This window comes from Cryptomeria japonica, chromosome 3 (genome assembly GCF_030272615.1).
Source record: "Cryptomeria japonica chromosome 3, Sugi_1.0, whole genome shotgun sequence".
NCBI lineage: Eukaryota > Viridiplantae > Streptophyta > Pinopsida > Cupressales > Cupressaceae > Cryptomeria > Cryptomeria japonica.
In genome coordinates, this window is record NC_081407.1 from 1,001,255,809 (window position 1) to 1,001,262,388 (window position 6,580).

Consider the following 6,580-nt stretch of genomic DNA (forward strand, 5'->3'; position numbering starts at 1 on the left):
TATTTGTAGAGCCACAAGGATTACAAAAGGTTGCTGAATTAGCTTTCAAACCCTCATATAAAACTGAAACTTGGTTATGGCATTTAAGGCTTGGGCATTTAAACTTCAAAGGGTTACAACTGTTATACAAGAAGAAAATGGTATATGGGCTGCCACCAATAGAGCCACTTAAGACCACATGTGAGAGTTGTATATTGGCAAAGCAACATAGAAAACAATTTCCAGTTGGAGAGTCTTATAGGGCAAAACATCCACTTGAGATAGTGCATTCAGACCTTTGTGGACCTATGCAAACACCTTCCAAAGGTGGAAAGCTTTATTTCTTGACATTCATTGATGATTTTAGCAGAAAAGTACGGGTTTATTTCTTGAAGTATAAATCAAATGTATTTGTTGTTTTTAAGGAGTTCAAGGCAAAAGTTGAGAAAGAAAGTGGATACTATATTAAAACATTGAGAACTGATCAAGGTGGAGAGTACATATCAATTGATTTTCAGAATTTTTGCAAAGAAAATGGCATAAATAAACAATTTACAGCAAGGTATACTCCTCAACAAAATGGAGTAGCTGAGAGAAAGAATAAAACAATTATGGAAATGGCATGAAGTATGATAAAAGCAAAACATCTACCAAATGAGTATTGGGCGGAAGCAGTTGCATGCTCGGTATACATATTAAATAGGTGTCCAACAAAAGCAGTGATAAATAAAACACCGGAAGAAGCCTGGAGCAAAAGGAAGCACAACATATCACATTTAAGAGTTTTTGGTTGTGTGGCATACTCCTTGATACCTCAAGAGTTGAGAAAGAAACTAGATGATAGAGGAGAGAAGTGCATATTTGTGGGATATAGTGAACAATCCAAGGCATATAAGTTGTACAATCCTATCACAAAGAAGTTGATTATAAGCCGTGATGTTGAGTTTGTTGAAGATGAAGCATGGGATGGCAGCATAGACAAAACAACTGCAGTTGCAGCTAGTGTTCCACAAGAGAATGAAGAGAATGAAACTCAAGTTGAGTATCGTACAATACAAGCAAATGTACCTACAACACCTTCTAGAGAACCTAGCACTCCAAATGCTACAACACCAGCAAGTAATAATAGCAGTGAATCTTCTAATCCAACCCTTGCATCACTAAGATCAAGATCCATAAACACTTCAAAGAAGACACGTAGTCTAAGGGAGATTTATGATGAAATCCAAGAGGCTGAAAATGATGATATATGCACTAATTTTGCATTCCTGATACAAGTTGATCCAATTTACTTTGAAGATGCTGTTAAAGATGACAAATGGATTGCAGCCATGGATGAAGAAATCCAATCCATTGAAAAGAATCAAACTTGGGATCTAGTTGAGCTTCCTAAAGACAAGGATGTGATTGGAGTTAAGTGGGTATACAAAACAAAGTATAATGCTAACGGAAAAGTAGAGAAACACAAGGCAAGACTAGTGGCTAAAGGCTTTGCACAACAATCGGGCATAGACTACAATGAAACATTTGCACCCATGGCAAGATTGGATACAATAAGAATGGTCTTATCTATAGCAGCTCAAAACAAATGGAAAGTTTTCCATATGGACATTAAATCAGCATTCTTGAATGGCATTTTAGAAGAAGAAGTGTATGTAAATCAGCCACCTGGTTATGAAATTTTGGGACAAGAACATAAGGCATACAAAATGAAAAAGGCCCTATATGGTTTGAATCAAGCTCCTAGAGCTTGGTACAGCAGGATAGATTCTTATTTTGTGAACAATGGTTTTGGGAAAGTGTGGCAATGAACCAACTTTGTATGTCAAAGAGAATGACAAAAAGGAAATCTTGATAGTTTGTTTGTATGTAGATGATTTGATATTCACAGGTAATATGTCCATTGACTCATTCAAGGCAGCCATGAAAAAGGAATTTGATATGATTGATTTGGGGCTCATGAGATACTTTCTTGGCATGGAGGTCAGTCAAACTGATCAAGGCATTTTCATATGTCAAAGCAAGTATGCTAATGATTTGATGAAGAGATTTAAGATGACAAATGTGAATCCAACACCTACACTTGTTGCTTTGGGTTTAAAACTTAGCAAGGATGACAAAAGTCCTAGTGTTGATGCAACTTTATTCAAAAGTTTAGTTGGCAGCCTCATGTATTTAACTGCCACAAGACCGGATATTATGTATGGGGTTAGTCTTATTTCTAGATTCATGGATAAACCAAAAGAATCACATTGGAAAACTGGAAAAAGAATTTTAAGGTATATAGCGGGAACAAAGAGTTATGGGATTTTATATACAACTTCAAATGACTACAAACTGACTGGATATACAGATAGTGATTGGGGAGGTAGCATGGATGATAGAAAAAGCACTTCTGGGCATATCTTTCATCTTGGTTCCGGTGCTATCTCTTGGGCATCAAAGAAACAACCAATTGTCACCCTCTCATCAACTGAAGTAGAGTATGTTGTAGCCACATCAGTAGCTTGCCAAGTAGTATGGATGAGAAGAGTACTTTCAGATTTGGGGCATCAACAAGAAGAACCTACAAAAATCTATTGTGATAACAATTCCGCAATTGCTTTATCTAAAAATCATGTCTTTCATAAACAGAGCAAGCATATTGATACAAGATATCATTTTATTCAAGAATTGGTGAACAATGGTGATATATATCTTCAGTTTTGCAGGTCCAATGAACAACTAGCAGACATTTTCACAAAGCCACTTGCAAAGAATGTTTTTGAACACCTCAGAAAAGGAATTGGTATTGTAGACATATATGGCAGTGAAGATTAAGGGGGAGTGTTGGCGTACGTGGACTCCAGCTGGACTCTAGTAATCTCCCCTGCCTCTGTAACTTATCTACTCCAACTACCATATTTACTTCTCCTTCTCGTATTCTCTTCTACTTTGTCTTTTGTTTATGCATCTAGATGGTTCGATATTAAGGCGCACATTCCAGAAAGGTCTTTTTTGCTGTGAACAAAGCTCTGTTTTTAAAAGAGAGCAGAAACTGTAATACTCTGTTTTGGATGAATGATTGTTTAATGTAAAGAGAGCACTGGCAGCTCTGTTTATTATTAAGGCATAATATAAACTGTTTTATACTCTGTTCTTCCTTATTGTTCTTTCTCCCCTTCAGGCAGTGCCAAAAACTTCTACATAAAGAAGTAAATTGTAATTAAATCTTTGTATTCAGTTTTGAATGAATATAAATTTTTCTGTTTTTTGAAACAATTCTATGTTTATTGTTATGTAACAATTTAAGTCTATTTTTATTTTATTCATTATCACAAGAAATGATCTAGCATGAAGATCGGGATGGAAAATGATGATAGACTTGCAGACTTATTCAATATAAGTTCCTCTAATACCAGTGGAAGGGAGGGAGTTTAAGGTCCCCTAAAGCTAAAGAAAACATCGTACTTCTTTCGGAATCCATTTCAAAGTGCTTTTGGACAACTTTTGATCCTAATAAACGATGACGATCTACAGATTTAATTTAATATGAGTTCCTCTGATAACAAGGGAGGGGAAGAAAGTTTAAGAAGATTCCTCTTTTCACATTTGTTGTGATGTTCAACTGAAAGAGGAGAAATTCTTCGGTAGAAGTGCACCCATCTCAGGGCAAGGATTAACTATGGACACATAAAACTTGGTGGGGAACTTGGTGAAGATACTAAGGGTGCCAACAACTTTAAAAATTCCGATAATAACAAGGCAGAGAAGTGAAAATTATAAGGTTACCAATAAATTTGAAAAATGCAATAACGCCTAGGCAGGTAGTTATAAGGAATTCGGGAATTGCCATGTGACTTAGAATTTTTTTTTATCTTTACAAAATAATTAATCTTTAAGTTATAATATGTTAGGATATTTTTCATATATAATAAGTAATTTAATAAAAATATCTTATGTTTAAATTAGTATGTTATTAAATTTTATGTGTTTTAATTTTTTTTGCACCTTGTTTAGAAAGTATGATAGTTATTGTAGTGATTCCTTTTACTATATTTAAATTTTAATGAAAAAATATTTTATTAAAAAATAGAACATTGTATATGTTGAAATTATTTATAGTGATTTCTTTTACATAATATAATTTTTTTTCACAATCTAAGAATTTTTTTTGTTTTTGACTAATATGTTATTTAATTTTATTCATTAGTTTGTTTTACTGAATAGTAGTTAAAAAAAAGCTAGTTCTTATATTCTATAAATATAGGTTTTTCCTTTTCATATATAATATTTGGCTTTGTTAGTTGATAGACTACCTTTGATTTTATTGATTAGCAACTCATCTTAGATAGTGTTCTCTATCTTGTTGTTTTATTTTTTTTATAAATACTTGGTTATAGTCCTTAAGCAAAAGTTAGTTGAACCAACTATTCTCACAATAATTACTTTTAACATAAACACAAGTTTAAATGTTATAAAGAAGATCTAATTGATCTTTTTTGAGTTGCATCACCTCTTTTATTTTGTTTCTCTATAACCCTTTTGTGTTCTATTATTTTTCTCTACAATTTTAACCTTAGATAAGAACCCACCCCCTTGAGAGATTGTTGACGTGTTTAAGCTGTATTTGACATTATCACCCAAATTTGACATATCCAACCCTCCCTCTCTTATTCATAAGAGAATTTTTTTTTGCATACACAAGATTTTAGCAATTTCAAAGAATATTTTCTCACTATAGAATAGAAGGATTATTAGGCTACATTTACAAATATTTGTAAAAAGATATATATCTATGCAGGAATTGAAATTAGATCACCTTTAAACGATTGCATTCCTTAATTTAAGGTCTTATATAAAAATTATTAATTTTTTTTCAATGTCATGACCATTCAATTTACTCTTGATCAGGTTGATTCTCTTTAACATTTGGAAATATAAAAAACTCTACTACTTTTTAAGATGCTAAGGTGATCATAATTTATCGCTTTTTTAAAGTCATGATATTTAATAATGTAACTATGCAAACTCAAATGCATGAAAAGAAAGTTACACTCCAAGTTTCCCACTTCCAAGTGTTGTAAGATCATTGGGATTAATGTTCCATGTGTTGTTGCTAGAGTTTATCTAACTTTCATCTCCACTAGAGGTTGCTCTCTACCTCATAGGTATAATTGAAGATGCAACTAGTCTACTCGTGGAAATTAAGATACTTAATTCCCAAGCCTATCCACCTTCTTCGAGAAGAAATCACGCTCTACAAATTTTATCACAACCCACTCAACATCATTCTACTTCTCCCTCAACTTTTTATGGTAGGATTACTAGCTAGCAAGACTCTAACAAGTTCCATTCAATTATCTTTTGTTATTTCTCATATTCGAGTTGATATTGAAGATAATCAAGATGATTATGTTCAAGATGGTAATCATGGTTAGAATAGGCCTACATCCTTTTGTCAAAAAAAATGATGGTTAGGACTCACCATGGATATTTCAAATCCGACTAATGTATGGGGAAAACTTGATTATTAGATCCATATTCCCTCCCCTCCTCTACTTTTTTTATGGTTTAGTAATCATTTATAATTATGTTATACTTTGTTTTGAATTGTAACCTCATTTCAACATTTGAAATATGACTATATCCATCCACCTTTTTAAAAAAAAATTATACAACACTATCCTTTAATTACTAATATATATGAATACTCATTACAAAAATTGTAGTAATTATAATTTTTTTTTGGAATAATGTAAAAGGGAACAATTTTAACTGAGGTGCTTAAATGTCAACATTGGATCTCTATTTATAGATATATTATTAAAAAAGAAAAATATTTTCCGAGTCGTGCAATGCTTCTTTGTGTTGATAAAATTGTAGAAGCAAAATGAAAGAAGGAATTGTAGAAAATAAGAACAAAATTTAAAAGATCTAAAATCACAGAAGAAGAACACAAGCTTAATAGTTGTTCACCTAATAATGTCTACATCCACTTTCAATAGGGATTCTCTTTATATTAATCATCAATACAAACTGCATTCAAGTAGTAACATCTTTTATAATTTAGCCCCATCTCCAAAATGTAAAAATCTACCAAAACGGTCAACTTCTAAATTAGCAAATACGTGATGAAAAAGAAGTCAGTTACAAAAGGCATCCATTTTGAGTGTGAGAGAAACTACCATTATAATTAGAAGGAATATTTGGGCTTCACCCAACCCAACAATCTCCCAGTTGAAGACCAAATAGCTACTTAGAGATATCCCCCACTCCAGGTTTATTGTTAGAGTTGGACAAGTCCCAGAGAAGCTCTATAGAATTTAAACTTCTCCCTGGGTATGACCTATGTCAACATATCAGTTGGATTCAAATTCGTGTCAATTTTCTTCACCTGCAATTTACCTTCACCAATAAAATGTCTAATAAAATGATATTTCACATCTATGTGCTTTGTCCGATTGTGAAAAGCCGAATTTTGGACCAAGTGAATAACACTATTTCTATAAAAAAAAAGAGTAAAAATTGATTGTTTACACCATAATTCACTTAAAAAACACTACAACCATACCATTTCCTTTTATCCTTCAACAAGAGAAATATATTCAGCCTCAGAAGA